This window comes from Orcinus orca, chromosome 10 (assembly GCF_937001465.1).
Source record: "Orcinus orca chromosome 10, mOrcOrc1.1, whole genome shotgun sequence".
NCBI lineage: Eukaryota > Metazoa > Chordata > Mammalia > Artiodactyla > Delphinidae > Orcinus > Orcinus orca.
In genome coordinates, this window is record NC_064568.1 from 6634602 (window position 1) to 6650601 (window position 16000).

At 57.0% G+C, this 16000-nt stretch overlaps 1 protein-coding gene across 13 annotated transcripts in view; it reads left to right on the forward strand.

The window, feature by feature from the left end:
• The window catches only part of ATP2B2 (ATPase plasma membrane Ca2+ transporting 2), a 353733-nt gene that overhangs the window by 178157 nt on the left and 159576 nt on the right, over positions 1–16000 (forward strand). For 9 of the 13 annotated variants that reach the window (XM_033437370.2, XM_033437362.2, XM_049716216.1 and 6 more), the window contains exon 1: positions 12660–12796. The exons of the other annotated variants lie outside the window; for them this stretch is intronic. The gene's annotated coding sequence lies outside the window, so the exon portion shown is untranslated. Of the gene's footprint in view, positions 1–12659; positions 12797–16000 lie in introns of those variants that run through there. 13 annotated transcript variants of the gene reach the window in all.

The following is a 16000-nucleotide window of genomic DNA, read 5'->3' on the forward strand; positions in this document are numbered from 1 at the left end:
ACAAGAGGCGAGGGGCTTTCTAACTAGGCCAGGAATGTGTGTTAATCATTGAGGTCAGCCGGGCCGCGGCAGCTCTTGGCTGGAAAAGGGTGTATCCAGGAGCGCGCTCTCTCAGAGAAAGGAGCTGAGGAGGAGGGGGGGGCGACAGGCAGTGCCCAGCGGGGGGGCACGCTGGCACCCGGGCTTTGTCATGGGGCAGGGGCCGACCCCCAGGAAGGCCTCTCCTGCCCCTTGTGAACCTTGCGAAACCCTCCTGTAACCCAGATCAGATCAGCCGCCTCAAACCCACCGGCCGGCCAAGGCCACAGCTGTGGTTCGCAAAGGGCATACCCGGGCCGCATTCTGGAGAGTGAGCACTTATTTTAATGTGTTTGGGGGGAAAACACAACTGGCAAAGCAAATCCATGATCTCGTGGCTGTGAATGCTTAAGATAATATACTAAGAAGGTATATACGTTTTTTAAAAGGGAGTTGAGTGAAAGAAGGATGTGAAGTGTGTGCTATACCTGTGGAGGCGGCAAGCATCATTCCTGAGGTGTAGGGGCTTCTGGTCCCCAGGCGAGCTGCCAGCCCCCTTGCCGTGGGGTCCCAGTGGCCTCTGCCACTCCCAGACCACAGCCCAGCCCCGCCCTCCCCAAACAGGCCAGGCACTGGCACCCCACCCCACCTCCACTCTCTCTGTGCCTGTCCCCCTTTCCTGGCAAGGACCAGGAGAAATGAGGCCCTCGCTGGGACCTCCTCCGGGCTGCCCTAGGCCCTTGTCCATCCACGGCCACTCCCTGCCTATGTGAGAGTCACCATAGCTGGGACCATGGCTCCCTTGGTGATGGGGAAAGCGAGCTCTGGGTGTTTCTGTCCTCCTGCTATGCCCAGGAGGCAGACACCCGGTCACATTCTGGAGCCGTCACTGCCTGGTGCCAGTCCGTGCACGTGCACTGTCACCCTCGGGGCTCCGTCCCCTCCCTCATCTGTCAGATGGGGTCACCAACTTTCCTAACCTGGGGTTGGTGGGGGGGGGGACGGTGCACGGAGTCAGCGTGCTTACTCCACCTGAAGGCCCACGTCAGCGCTCCACAAACATTGTCCTGATTATTCGCATCATCAGCACAATTGTCATCATCAGGGGCCGATGGACGTTCAGTAAGTGAGTCCACGGGGGTGCAGGGTGGAGGGGAAGGGAATAGGGCATCTTTGCATTTAGGGTCAGGAGAAAGTTCGCAGTGCCTACTGGCTCCGCCCCTCTCACTTTGAATACGGGGCAGCTGAGGCCGGCGCTGCAGCCCTGGAACCAAGGCCCAATCTCCTGATGCCCCACCGCCATCTCCCTCCCCAGGCTGGGGGAGGAGGTGACTGAGGCCCCACTCACCTGCCCAGTGAGGCACAGCAGGCCTCCCAAGCTTCCCAGCGAGCCTGGGGAGGAATTCCAGGGGCTGCAGCAGCGGAATTCTCACTTCACCCAGGCAGTGAATCGAAAGCCTCATTCTTTGTAGATTCCTCCCATAGGTGGGAGCAGATGTGACCTTTGTCATTTGTTATTTTTAGCAGAGCAGGCGAAGAATGATAAAAACCTGTACGGAGCTGACTATAAATAACATGCCTGTGGCGTTTTTTTTCTTTAACACATCTAAAAATTGTAGATCTCAACAAGCATTGCCCTTCAGAGCAGAATAACAGCATTAGCACGGCGCTGTACAAATAGAGTCAACCTCACCCCAGCTATTAATGGGGATCACCGTGCAAGTCCCCAGGGCAGACAGTTTTCTCATCCCCATCCTGCAGGTGAGGAAACAAGGATGAGCTCGGCTGGTAGAGCTGTTGGCACGGTGCCTGACCCATGGCAAGAGCCCGATTTATATCACCATCCTTACCGAGGAGTCTCTGAAAGGCCGAGAAGCTTGTTCGGTGTCACAGGGGAAAGGCCCGGGGCCGGGACCTCCTCGGGGCCACCTGTCTCCAAACGCAGTAGTTCACTGGCTGCTGATGGGCCTTATGGGGCTGGAGGAAGAAGAGGTGGGCGTGGAAAGATCAGAGGAGTGGGTGCCAGGCATCGTGGAACTTCAGGATGAGAGTGTGAGCGAGAAGGTTGTGGCTGGGATACTGGAGGCTGAGAGGAGGACTGACAAGGGTTCAGAAAAGGGAGCGAGGGAGAGGGAAGATAACTGGCCACCAGGCTTCTAGGGCTGTGGCTCACCAGGCTCACCTCATCTGACTCCGAAATCCCTGTGGGCAGAGCAGCTATCCTTAGCCCTCCCTGTGGCAGAGAATAAGAGAGACCCAAGGGCAGGTTACCAACGCTGGGGTGGGTGAGGGTGGCCAGGTGTGGAGGAGCAGGTGGAGAGAAACCAGGGCAGAAGAGGTCCCGAGACCCGGAAGGCAACAGACTCCAGGCAGCAGGTTTGCGCTCCTGACCAGGGCTCGGTGGTGTGCTGGGGAACGTTCTAGACCGGCTCGTAGGGAGGTGAGGGCCCTGATACGTAGCGTTTGCTGGTGTCTGTGGTGTAAGTGCTCCCACCCTGGCAGGTCGCAAGCTACCAACGTGAGGTGGCCATAGACGTGATCAGTTCTCACGAGCCACTCGGAGTGACTCCAGAGCACCCCAGGCAAGACTGCCGCTGTGCCAGCCACACAGGGTGGGATACTTATGTCCCAGTTGCTTCAAGGCAAGAGAGGAGGGCCTTGTGTGCCGTTTTAAACTACCATTAACTGTGGACAGGTGAAGCATTTTACATGCAGTAGCTCAGTTAATTCAAAGCACAATCCTCTGAGCTAGACATTATGTCTATCGTCCTGATGAAGAAACTGAGGCTCAGAGAGGTGAAGTGACTTGCCCAAGGTCACACAGCCAGTGAGTTATGGAGCCTGGATTTGAACCCAGGAGTCTGTGAGTTCAAAGCCCCCACCCCAGCCACACACACCCCCAGCCTCCAGCCAGGTAGTTCTAGGACCTGAGTTGGGGCTGGATTTTCAGGCAGGAGTTCATGGGATCCCTCTGTGGGGCTGGCAGCCGAGAGTCCTGACCAAGGCCCAGAGGAGATGCTTACCTCCCTTGGGGGAGGTTCTGAGAGGTCTGAGACACCCCCACATGGGTGGGGCACTACCTAGCCCTCACCCAGGGCAGAGGCACCACTCAGCACCCCCAGGGCTCCTCAGACCCTCCCTCCCTTCTTTGCAGTTGAGTGTCCTGCCCCAGGAGGCAGCCCCCACACTGCCAGGCATGTAGTACGTGCTCAATTCACACTGAAGAAGTGAACCAATGATATCTTCTGATTCTCTCTCGTTTTGTTTGAAATCAAAGACCAGATTTCCTATGGCTTCAAAGTGTTATCACCTTGCAGAAGAGGGACGGAGAAGCAAGCCAGACTTTGCTGAGCACCTACTATGTGTCACATGCACATGTTACTCATTCATGCCTCCCAACACTCTCACAATTGCAGGTATTATTTCCATTTCACAGATGTAGAAACTGAGGTTCAAATTGGCCAAATGACTAGCTCAATAGTAAGTGGCAGAGCTGGGGTTCAATCCCATATCTTTGATCCCCAAGCCCCTGCTCTACTCCTCTGCTGTGCCGAGTCCCCCAGAAAGAAACAGCTCCTTTTATCCAGGAAGCTACTTACAGTTTGTCAAGACTTGTCCATTTCCTTCTTGTATTTTGTCATTGCAAATTGACCCATGGTGGTGGCAGGGCAGGAAAGCTGGGGGAGAGGAAGGTGGGCTCAGGAGAGAAGGATGCCCCCTGCCCCACAGCATTTGGTCCCACCCCGGCCGACTCCTGGTCCAGGACTCACCCCACCTCCCAGGGCAGCCTGTCAGTGGTCTTGTAGTGAGAGTGTTGGCCCAGCCTTGAGGGCAGTCCCACGCACAGAGGACCCCACTGATGCAGGGTCTCCTTAGAAGGTGGCCCTGGCCCCTGTGTAGGTGCTTGCTTTTGGAGCCGTATCTGATGAAGAGGGGTGCTGAACAGGTAGCCCCACGAGGTGACACGAGAGTTTTCTTATAGGGTTAAAGGTCTGCCCTGGAGCCAGCACTTGCCTCCGAGCCCTGGCTTAGCTGTGGCGTGTCCAAGGCAGATGGCTGCCTGACTAGGCCTCAGGCTCCCCATCTGTAAAACGGAAGGGTAGGCTGCCAGAGGGGCATGGCAGCGTCTCCCAGCCCCGACGGGCCCCGATTCCACATAAACCAGCTCCACAGGCAGATCCCAAATGGAATTCCCTCTGGGGAGAAAAGTGGGATGCCTTTGTGGGGACGACTTTGGAGGCCATCAGCATTGCCCACTGCCCACCTCCCTCTTCAGCCAGCTCTGACTCCACATCTCACTTCTACCCTGCTTCCGTAGGCCACTTGCTGGACACCCTAGTGGGGCCCCAGCGTTCCCCAGACCTCTGGCAGGGTAGGAAGGAGATATCTGAGTTCAAATCCCAACTCCACTTACTGAACAACCTTGGCCAAGGTCCCTGACCTGTCTGTGCCTCAGTTTTATCATCTATAAAATGGGGATAATAGTCAGAACTATCTTAAGGGGTGAGAATTGAATGAGCCAAAACACGAAAAGTTCTTAGAACAAACGTACCTGGCATGTAATAATTGTTCGGCCAATACCACCTCTCAGTACTACTATTTAGGATTCATAGTAATACCATCTATTCTGCCCAGCAGGGCAACCATCAAGGCCCTGGAGGGAGCACTGGATTGAGAGTCCTGAGCCCACAGCTCTCATCTCAAGTCACCCACGACCCTGGGGACAAGGGCCCCCTTCCCCTCTCCTGGCCTGTTTCTCCTTCTGTCAGGTGGCTCCCCTCAGCTCTCAGCACATCTGGGAGTCCGTATGTGTCTATTGGATGTGCTTTTCCTCCCAGCCGAGGCTGACGTGTCCCTGGCCCAGAGTCTGTCCCAATCCCGGTTAGTAGAATGGGCACGTTCCTTGGGGAAGGTGGGTGTTACGTGGTGCGGCTGTCCCACGGCACTGTGGAATTCTGTCCTGCGGCAGGCCCTTGCCACGGGCCTTATGTTCCTCATCCTGTTTAATCCTTCACACCCTTCTAAGGTTCCTCCTATTCCCAGGATAAGGACAGGACTCTGTAACTGGTCCACAGGCCCCTGCCCGCTCCTGCCCCTTGCCCACTCTCCCTGTCTAAGTCATCCGGGCCTCCTTTCCACCCCCTGAGAAAGGCTATGCCCTTTCCGGCCTCAGGCCCTTTGTCACCACCCCGTCCTTTTACCTAGTGAGCTCCTGCTCAGTCACCACCCCCTCGGGGAAACCTCCAGCTGCCCCCCTCACTCCCACGAGAGACATTTCTGCCTAACGTGCTCATGGCCTCCGCCCCTTTATCGCAGACCCCTTGGTAAATTTACATTCGTTTGTGCGCTCATTTCATTTCACAACTGTCTCTAAACCCTCCTGAGAGCGGATACCGTGAGCCCTTCTGCTCACCGCCGTATTCTCAGCACCTAGCAAGGAGCCTGACGAGTAGTGGACATCAGTGGATGTTGCTGAGCAAGTGAGCCGCCAGAGAGGCAGGAAGCAGATGGTGCCGTGCCTGTTTTACAGATGAGGAGCCTGAGGCCAGAGAGATGCAGAGATTTGCCCGAAGTCACACAGCCCATCAGGGTGGAGCAGGGTTTGAGCTAGTCCATCGGGCTCAAGCTCCCAAGCTTGGTGCACCCACCCCCACTTCCTTGCTACCTGTGGGTGCAAAGAGGGACTGAGACAGCTGAGCCCCTTCATGTCCCAGAGGCAGGGGTTTGAGTGACAGGTCAAGGGCTTCGGTTATGCTGAGAGCCCTGGCTGCTTGGAAACCTCATAAGGGGTGAACCCCCAAGCCTGCCGCCCCTCTGCAAGCCTTCCAGGAGACATCTGAGTTCTAACTCTGGCTCCAGCTGTTTGGTCCTGGGCTTGTCCCCTCCACTCTGCAGACCTCGGTCTCTTCATCAGTAAAACAGGAGTGATCTGCTCCACATAGCAGGTTCATTGTGTGTTAGCACCCAGGAAAACACTCAGCAGACAGTTGATATGGCCCCCGCAGCCTCCGTCCCGTTCTGATGAGCCGCAGACCACGGGCGTGGCCACGTTCATGCCTGAACTTCTTACTGATCACAACTCCAGTTGTGTCCGGCTCTCCTGCCAGTCAGCAGGCAGGCCTCTCAGCTTGTAGGATCTCAGTTGTCACCCCTCTGCCCTTGTCCTCCCTGGGAGGTCCTCTTTCCCTGCTGGGTCCTTACAGCCTCCTCAGTGGGAGGACGTCCGCAGAGATCACAGGCTTCAGGGCAGTGGGCGTTAGGTTTGAATGCTCAGTCCTGTGCCACCCAGCTCTGTGCCCTGAAGCAAGACACTCACCCTCTCTGGGCTTGATCTTCTCCTTTAAACTGAGGGCTGAGAACACTCAATTCTCCTGGGGTGGTGATGACGAGTAAATGACATCTCTTGTGTTAAGTGTCTGGCACATAGTAGGCGCTCAGCAAATGACAGATTTTCTTCCCTCTTCTCCTGACAGTCCTGGATTCATCGTCCCCTCTCCCTCTGTTTCCTCCTTCCTCCTCCTTTTCTTCCTCCAGGGAGTCAGCCTTCTGGCAGGAGTGAAAACACATACATACACACAAATGTTAAATAGGGACCCCAGCACAGTACCTCACATTTAGTGAGGGCTGAATAAATATTTGATGACTGAATAATCCAAAGAAATGAATTACTGACGGTAAAATGTCAGGCTCTAGGTACCTTGGAGAGAGCATTTAGGGACAGGGGCTCCTCTCTGGTTGCTTAACTCACCTTGAGTCCAGCCCTGGGCTCAGGCATCCTGAGCCTGTTGAGACATCTCTGGACAGGGTTTCTGAGTGAAGTTGGGGGGGTCTTCCTTTCCTCTTCCCAAGGTGGGCATACAGAGGAAGCCCCATTCATTGACAGGTTCAGGAAATAGCAACTCTTAAATCAGGACCTCCAAGCAAGCCCAAAGGATATTTCCAGAGCCATAGAGAGATGCAAATACCAGTTTAAAACCACCAGGGGAATTGCATTTTCATTCAACAAACCTGTATTCATCGGTTCAATCAATATTTATTAAGGCTCTGTGCCCAGTGCTGGGACACAACAGGCTAATTAGACTTGTTCCCTATCCCTAAGGATCCCCCCAGACTGATGGACAAGACAGATGTACATAAAAAATTTAATTGCAGCAAATCTTTTGAGGGGGAGTAGGGGAGGCAGGGATGATGGAGGGGAAATCAGGGAAGGCTTCCTGGAGGAAGGATTGTTGGAGGATGATAGAAGTTCTCCTGGCAGAGAAGTGGGGAAGCAAGCCATCCCTGGAGTGTAGACGGTACACACAAATACACAGAAGCATGGAAATGCAAGGGTGTGTTTCAGAAGCAAGGAAGGCTTGATGTAGGGAAAGTGGACAGAGGATAAGGGGAGGGGTCTGGAACAGTCATCCAGGCCTCATGAGTCATGGTGAGGAATTTGGGTTTTATGCTGAAGGCACAGGGCAGCCAAAGAGGGGTTTAGAAGAATTAAGGAAGGTCCTTAGGGTGCAGGGGGTGGGTAAACGGGAGGAGGATGGCAGGCGGAGCAGCAGGGAGACCGAGGTGAGGAGGCAGGATGGACGGATGGGAGTGGGCAGTGTGTAAGTGCGTGTGCATTAACAAGGCGGCATTAACCTGAAGGGCTAGCTGCCCGTGGATGAGACCGTGTTTCTCGGGCCTGGAAAAGGCAGCCTCCCCCAGGGAGTCCTCCCAGAGTAGCTCTTGACTCACTAGGCTCTGTGTTCTGCCAGGTGGGAAAGTGCCTGCTCCCTAATTGGCCCCTATTCCTGCCCTCGCAGTGAGGTGGCAAGTCAGCCATAGCCACATACCTGCCCCGCCCCGCTGGAGGATTGGGGTGGGCCCTCTGGGCTGAGGTTTTCTGATCTGTGGGAAATTGAGGTCCCGCGTGGCTCCCTGGACCCAGGCTTATGCCTGCCTCCGACAGTCCCTGGACTCAGCGTGGGGCCTCGCGCAGCCCTGGTTTTAGGCCCCGGTTCCCCTACTCTATGACCTTGGGCAACATCATTTCACCTGTCTGTACCTCAGTTTCCTCATCTGTAAAATGGTGGGGGGGAAGGGTAAAAATAGGACCTACCTCCCAGGATTTTGTGACGCTCACACCACATGAGACACACGGTAGGATGTCGATGTGAATGGCAGCTGGAGTTAGCCAGGGGTCAGGCCTGTACCCTCCTTCCTGAGGGAGCAAGACCCAGTGGGAGGAGCTGGGAATCGGGGACCTGGGTTCGAGTCTCAGCAGAGCTGTCTGGGCCTTCAGAGTCCTAGAGACCAGCCCTGCCTAGGCCCCACTGGTGGTATCTGAGAACCATTACAAGCCAGTGGGATGAGGGGCTGGGAGAGGCCCACTCCCCCAACCTTTCCCAGGGGCCTTCGGAAGAAGTTCACCCCTATGTTTTTTCTATGAATAACCACTGCCATTCTCCTCTAGCAAACCTGCCAAATAGGTATTATTGTCCCCACTTTGCAGATGAGAAAACTGGGACTCAGGGAGGTTGAGTCATTTGCCCAAAGTCACATAGCTGGTAAATGAAGGAGTCAGGATTTGAACCCAGGTTTGTCTGACCGCAAACCTGGGCTGTCTTGTCTCAGCCCAAGATCAGGTTGTCTTGAAGGACTTTTGGACTTCGGTGGGAGTGGGTATAGGACCCCAATATGGTAGAGGAAAGACTTAGGACAAGCTGGGCCACATAGCCCCCTAGACATTCCGTGGCCCCTCGAGGTCATGGGCCTAGGAGAGCCTGAGTCATGGGCCTCAGAGTTGGGTGGCTTGAGGCAAGGACAGAGGGAAGAGCCTAAAGCTCGAGTGGGACAGATCTGGGCTCAAATCTCAGCTCTGGCCCTCGCTGGTCCTCACTGGCCCTGTAATTCCTAAGCAAGTTGTTCAAAATCTCCAGGCCTCAATTTTCTCCTGCAAAATGGGAAGAAGCCCGATCTCTCCGTGAGTGATTAGTGGAAGTCAGACAAGGCAGGGATGGGAGGGGCCTTTGGAAATAGCTTCTCATCCCCTGAGAGGCCCAGCCAGCAGCTCACTGTGACGGCAGCTGCCCCAGGACCCCCGGCCCGGCTCCAGAAGACCCTGAGCTGGGCAAGGTGAGGGCAGGTATAGCCTTCGTTCCTGCTTCCCCTCAAGGGGGAAAAGCCCCAGAGGGCCCGCATCTCCTAGAGAGGACACAGCTGGCCTCGGATTGCTTTCCATTCTGCCTGCCTCAGACCTGTCTGGACCTACCTCATCAGTCTCCCTTATGCAAAATGCCTCCATCAGCTGGGGCCAGGCTCCCCACCCTCATGCCTGGGTGGACTGACCCTCTCTACTCCCCCTCTCTCTCCGGCCCCAGGATCTGCCCCAAGGGGAGAAAACTGGGCAACTAAACACTGTTTGAAATATGACTGGACCGGCTCTCCCCTCACCCCTGCCCTATTTCTCATATCTTCCCCCAACCCTGACCCTCAAGCCATGTCCACCATAAGCCAGATCATGCTGGAGGCAGAAGCTGTGGGTAATCCTCCTGGCTGGACTCCTGCCTCTCTCCCCCTCTTCCCTGTGAGGGACCCTGACCTGTCGTTTCCAACCTTCCCAGAGTTGCGACACTGGGCCATTGTTTGTCTGATTTCACAACACCTCTGCCTGTCCAGTACCTCCTGCCCCCAACATATCCTGGAAGGACAGGCCAGATGCCCCAGGTGTGTCTGCTGCAGGAAGGGGAGGCAAAGGGGGCAGGGCAGGGGACGAATGTCTGTGGCCAGATTCGACCCTCAAGGATGACCTTGGCAAGCCACTTACATTCTTTTCTTGAGGCCTCAGTTTGCTCCACTATAAAATGGGAGAACTGGATAAGAGTCTTTCTAGTTCTGGTATTTGAACTTAAAATCACATAGCAGCAGATTTCATTCAAGCCTTTATTGCGGCACCCACTACGTGCTGGGAGCTGGGAGCTGGGACTCTGGAGACAGAGTTGATGTGGTCACAGCCCAATGAGGGAGACAGATGTGAAACCATCACAATATGTTGTGATCAGAGCTGGGCCAGAGTTATGAACTAGTTCTGTTGCTGGAATCAGGAAGGACTGTCCAAGGAAGGGGCATTTGAGCTGGACTTTGAAGGATGAGTAGGAGTTCATAGGCCTAACATAAGAAAAAACTTCCAAACTCTGCTATTTAACGTTTGGACTGCCTCAAAAGTTAGGGAATATCCTGTACTTGAGGTATGGATGCAGAGGCTGAAGTACACAGGCCTGAAATGCCAAGAAGCTGGGAGCTTAGCCAGGTGCCGTGTTAGTCTTACATCCTGAGAACCAAAATCCATAAGCTCCTGAGAGTTTGGTGTCTGTTGGTGAAGGCCCAGCCCACCCCTCACAGGGGCTAGTGAGCAGGCAGGACTTAGAACTGCCAAGTGGATGAGTACTGGGGCCCCCAGGCGGCCTGTGCCATGCTGGCCTTCACATGTAGGGAGCCCTGGGCTTGGAGTCCTCAGGCTTGGGTCACAGGTTCAGTCTACCCCTTCCCAACCAAGGGACTTTGTGCTGGCCACCACACGCCTCTGAGCCACACGCAGATTCCTAATCTGTAACATGGGTGCTCACAGAAGCCATTCCAGCAGTACTTGTGAGAAGCAAGCGATGTACTGTTTTGCAGGTGGCCTTTGTGAACAAAAGTGTGCCGGACATGGACAGGATTGTCATTGCTGAGATGGTAGCTCATAACCGGCCCCTGGTGGGACTGTTTGTTTTGTAATCACAGGGAAAGGGTTTTGCCCCCATTAATGTCACGGTAATGACGGTGGGATTCCTGGCCCAGACAGTTGCTCCAACAGATGGGAGCTGGAGTGGTCCTTTCCCCTCTGCCGGTCTGTGCTCACCCTCACCCCAGTGTCTCCGACACTTTTACTTGGCCCCGTGTTGGAGGGCAGAGGCTGGCCTGGCCCCTCCTGAAGTAGAGTTTGTCTTAGAAGTCTGACTGGAGAGGGGCCAGTGGAGTCCCCCGTCTGCACCCCCAAGAAGGGGCCAAGGTGGGAGGTCCCTGTCGCAGGCTATCGGTAGAGGATGAAAGCCTCCCTAAGTGGTGTCCTGGGCTGCTCCCTCGGAACCCAGCCTGGTGCCTTCCCTGCCTGCCCTACTGGAGCCCAGGGCCACCCAGTGCCCAGCACCCTAAGCTTCTCAGCAGCCTCCCTGCATCTCACTCTGCCTGGCCCAGAGACAGAAGGGGACCCCTTAGTGGGGTTAGGGGGATGAAGGGCAAGGGGGTATCAGCGTGGCCTTGTTGACAGGGGCCCTGCCACTGGCGCTCCCGGCTCTATGCCTCCTGTGGCCCCTCTGCCCGGCCAGGTTCTGATTTTGGTGCAGTGCAGACTTTCAGCTTAACGAGACAAATTGATATTCTGTGCCAGCCCAGGGATGGAGTGGCAGCTTGGGACGCTCGCTTGGGCGGGCAGCTCAGAAGTGGTCAGGGGGTGGGGGCAGTGGAAGGAGGCAGCTCTAGTCTGGAACTCCCTCCTGGGGCACCCCCCAGCCCTCACACACCCCCTCCACGCGGACAGGTGCCCCAAGGTACTCCTGAAGGTCCTTCCACCTTCAGTGCCCTCCTGCCAAGCAGGGCAACCCTCCTGGAGGGGGCACGGCAGTGGAGGGGAGCCTCCTGAATCTGAGAGGAGCCCCTTCACCCACTGTGACCTCCTCCCCTTGTTCCTGGGGCTGTCCTCCCACCTGGCTGGATTTAAAGAGGCAGCAGGTCTGCCAGAGATGAGGCAGGAAGGAGCAGGCAGCTGGGTGGGGGAATCCCATTCCTGCAGACTCCTTGTTGGGGGTCCCTAGGGTCCTCTGGACATCACCAGCCCCCGGCAACTCACCACAGATGTCCCTGCAAATTCTGTAGATGTGCGAGGCATACGCAGTGGGCACCCGTGAGTAGAGAAATGGCCTCTTGAGGGGGTCCTCTGCAGACCTGCAACCCCCAGGCAGATGGGGCTGCACACAGTCCAACCCTGGGGCTGCAGGGGTTCAGGGGTTGTGCTTCCACGGCAGCAGGGAGTTCGCTGCAGGCTCTGCTCCGTCGATCCTGCAACCACAGTTGTGTTTAGACTGTGTTGAGTCCACTGCTCCTCATGTGACCTTTGCCCCCTAGGTCTGGGGGTGTCCTGATCAAAAAGAAGGGGCACCAGAGCCCCTGCCCAGCCGAATGGGTCCCCCAGAAAGTAAAGGAAGACTTAGGGCCATTTGAGCAAAATCCTCTTCTCTCTTTCACTGACCCCCACTCCACTACTCGAAGGACCCCCCCTCCCCTCCAGCGCAGCCCCAAGTCTACCCTCACCATGCCCTTGACATTCCCTCCTACTTCGGGGGAGCGGGCGTATTCCTGGGACTCCGCCAGCTTCAGTTCCTCATGATCCCACGGGAAGAATTAAAACCGCAAACAACACCGTGGTGGTTCGGTCCACGCCCCCACGCCCCCCACTCTCCTCCCCCAGTCCCCCCACCAGAATGAGGCCTCCCCGCGTCCCTCCCTCGTCCTCCTGCCCCCTCCCCCAGCCTCCAGCAGCGCAGCGGCCTCTGCCTCCCCGGAGACTGCATTTTGCCGGGCGAGATGCTCTCCTAGAAGCCGGCGCCTCCCCCCCCCCGCCCCCCCCCCTCCTCGGGCAGGATGGTACAGTCTGCAGAGGGACCCGGGCACACTGGCTGGGCTCAGCCGCGGCACCAGCTGCCGCACCGAGATTACGGGGCTGCCCGCCTGGAAACCGTGCCGGATTTGTGGCGATTTTCATAGCCAAGTAAGTACCGGCATCCCCCAGCATGAGAAATAAAAAATAAAAAGCGCCCCACTCCGCTCTCCCCTTCCTCCCTCACCCATTTTATTTTGTTTAATTTCATTTGGTTTTTTTCAGCGCTGATGGTGGTGGCGGCGGCGGCAGCGGGGGGTGGGGGGGGGCGGGGGGGGGAGCCGGGCTTGTTTATCTGACAGCAGCTGAGGCTGCATTGGGAGCCGCTGCTGAGGGAGGCACTAGTGTGAGGGTCCGTGTGTTGGGGGGAGGGCTGGGGCGCTGGGGACACGGGCAGGGGGGCCTCGGACAGGCGGATACCCGGGATCTCAGGCAGATTCCGGCAGCCTCTGGACAGCAAATGCCCCTAATGGATGTTACGCAAGGGCCGGCCAGGCGACAGTGTGGGGCAAGGTTCTTTTCCCTCTGAGCTGCGTCCCAGGGAAACAGAGGACCAGAGGGTGCCCCCTGCCCACTGCGGCCAGAGTCCCAGGAAAGAGGCAGAGGGATGCCCCCGTGGAGGGTCCCCTTGGTGGGGTGGGCTGCTGTGTGCCCCGGGCCACCGGGTCAGGCCAGCCAGGGTGTGTGGTGGCATGGACAAGTCCCCCGGTCCCTGAGATGGCCAGGAGAGGGGCAGGAGTGGGGTGGCCAGGCCATTGTGTAGCGGTCATGCTGGGTGGTGGAGTTGGCACTTTCTCCCCAAAGCCCCGTTCCTCTGCCAGCCTCGGTGGCCTCTGGCTGAGCCCTAGGCACCTGGGGCTCCTCCCTGCTCCCTGGCAGGGTCAAGATTGGGAAATCCAGCAAGGGGCCTCTGCACTCCCCAAGGGTGGGCTGCTATGGGCAGCCACTCTTTCTAGCCAAGTGGCCGTTCCACACCACGGCTGTCCTCTGCTCACCCAGGTCACGTGGCAAGGGGTCTCTGTGACTGGACTGCCCCAGTCAGGCAAGAGCCCCGGGGATCTGGGGGCCTCCACCCAGAGACCCAGCCTGGCTCGACCTTCAGAAGGGTAAGTGAGCAGCAGGCTGGACCAGCAGAGGGTCTTCGTGTGACTCTGAGCCCCCTTGCCTGGCACAGAACGGGCTCCTTTCCTCACCTGCATTGCTCTCCAAATCACTGGGAGGAGGCAGAGCTGATGTTTGGGGCATTTCCAGGAGTGGCGGGCGCCCTCCGGAGAAATTCTGCTTTGACGTGTGCAATGCGAGGGGGCTTGGGGCACAGGCCTTGGGGGCCTCCGCCTGTTAACTTCATTGAAGGAGCAGTGGCAGGGAGGGGGCTGCAGCTCTGGGGGAACCCTGCTGGCAGGGTCCAGGAAAGAGGTTGATGGCCCATATTATTTAGCCACCTTTGTACCCCCAGTCCCATTCTCATCAAGGCATATATACATCCACAGATTTGCACAGGTGCACATGTACAAATATAGTACACAGAGTAGTGCATCGTATTTGTTCAAATCACACACACACATACGGCGTGCCCATGCCCTCAGATACACCCAGCACATGTGAATACAGCTCACATTCCTGAATACCACTGCTCACCTGCAAAATACAGCATATACACGAATGCAGCATGCGCGCGCGCACACACACACACACACACACTCACACTCATACCTGGGAGTGCAGCATGCCCGCACATGCATGTAGCACCAACACAGGAATGCAGTAGGCTGCCCGTGGGTGAATCGGCCTGCACACCGCGGTGCCCTGCAGCAGCCGCAAATGTGGCATGCGTCCATGTGAGGGCTGGCCCCTGTGAAAGTGACAGGCACACACATGTGGTGTCCTGAGTGCCATCTGCATGCCTGTCTGGGCATTGGCAGGCACACAGCCTGCTGGAATGTGCCCACAGGTGAATGTACGTTGCACAGGTACAAAGACAGCCCAGGCACACAGATGCAGCACCTCTGCAGGTGCTCTGTGCGCACACCTGCCCCTCAGCAGCTAGGCATCCTCCGTGGGAGCGAAGGTGCCTCTCTAGGCGCTGGGGAGAGGCTTGCATCTTAGGAACTGCCTGTGGGGACAGAGGGACACCTGCTCCCACACAGGCCTAAGGGGAGGGCCAGGCTTCATTCCCAGGAAGCCACGATTGGGCTCAGCAAGGCCATCTTGGGTTATTGATGTTCTGCAAAGAGGGCTGCCCGGAGTTGGAAAGGAAACAGAGGAGGGGGCGGGAGCTACTGCCCACCAGGGCAGACCAGCTACCGGTCTAGAGGCAGCTCCAGACCACCAGGAGCCTGGACTAGCCCCACCACCCCCTTCTCTGGCACCAGAAAACCGGCACATGGCTGTGGGGTCTCAGAAAGCTGGGGCCTGGGATGCCTCCAGCAGCCTCCAAAGTCCTCTTCAAACCGAAGGTCAGAAAAGCTGCCCGTGGCTGGTCCCTTCCCGCTGTTTTCCCACTACCCCCACCCCACTTCTCCCTGCCCAGCACAGGTGCGGGTCAAGGGGCAGGGGTAGATGATAATGAGCCCTCTAGCATTCGCTGAGCTGATGACTCTGCGTGCGTCGCTTCAGTGGGGCCTCTCATAGCCTCATTATTCTCACGCCCCAGATGCGGAAGCTGCGCAGAGAAGTGAAGACACTTACCCAAGGTCACACAGCTGGAACGTGTCAGAGATGGGTTGGAAGCCAGGCCATCAGGCTCCCTGCCTGCCCTCCTGGACCCTGTCCTCCTTTCCCCTCCTGGGTGAGGCCAGCTCCAATTTGGGGTGCCAACTTCCTGAGCACCAGTAGGCCAAGAACTTAGGATTTGGGGGTGAGGCTCCAAGAAAGGGTCCAGAGGGTCTCCTGTGGGTGAAGGCGGAGCCCTCCACAGGCAGGCGTGGCCTTGTCCTAGGCAGCCAGACAGTTCTGCCATCCCAGGACCCCATGGAATTGACAGCACCTAGAAAGCCAAGCAGACTGTGCGCTCTAAAGTTCCCTGGCCCAGACCCAATGAGAAGAGGGAAACTGAGGCCCAGCCAGGGGAAGGGACTTGTCCAAGGTCATACTGTACTCTAGGGAGAGTGGGGAGTCTTGCTAGCCCGTCTCAGGTCCCAGGCATGCAGCAGCAAAGGCCTGTTTGGGCCCCTGGTTTCCCCCAGATGTTTGAGTCCAAGTTAAAAGGATGCTTACGCCAGACCCAGGCTCTGCTCCTGGCCAGCTGTGTGACCTTGGGCAAGTCGCTTTGTCTCTCTGCTCCTCAGTGTCCTCGTGTGTGACCAGGGTAGACCT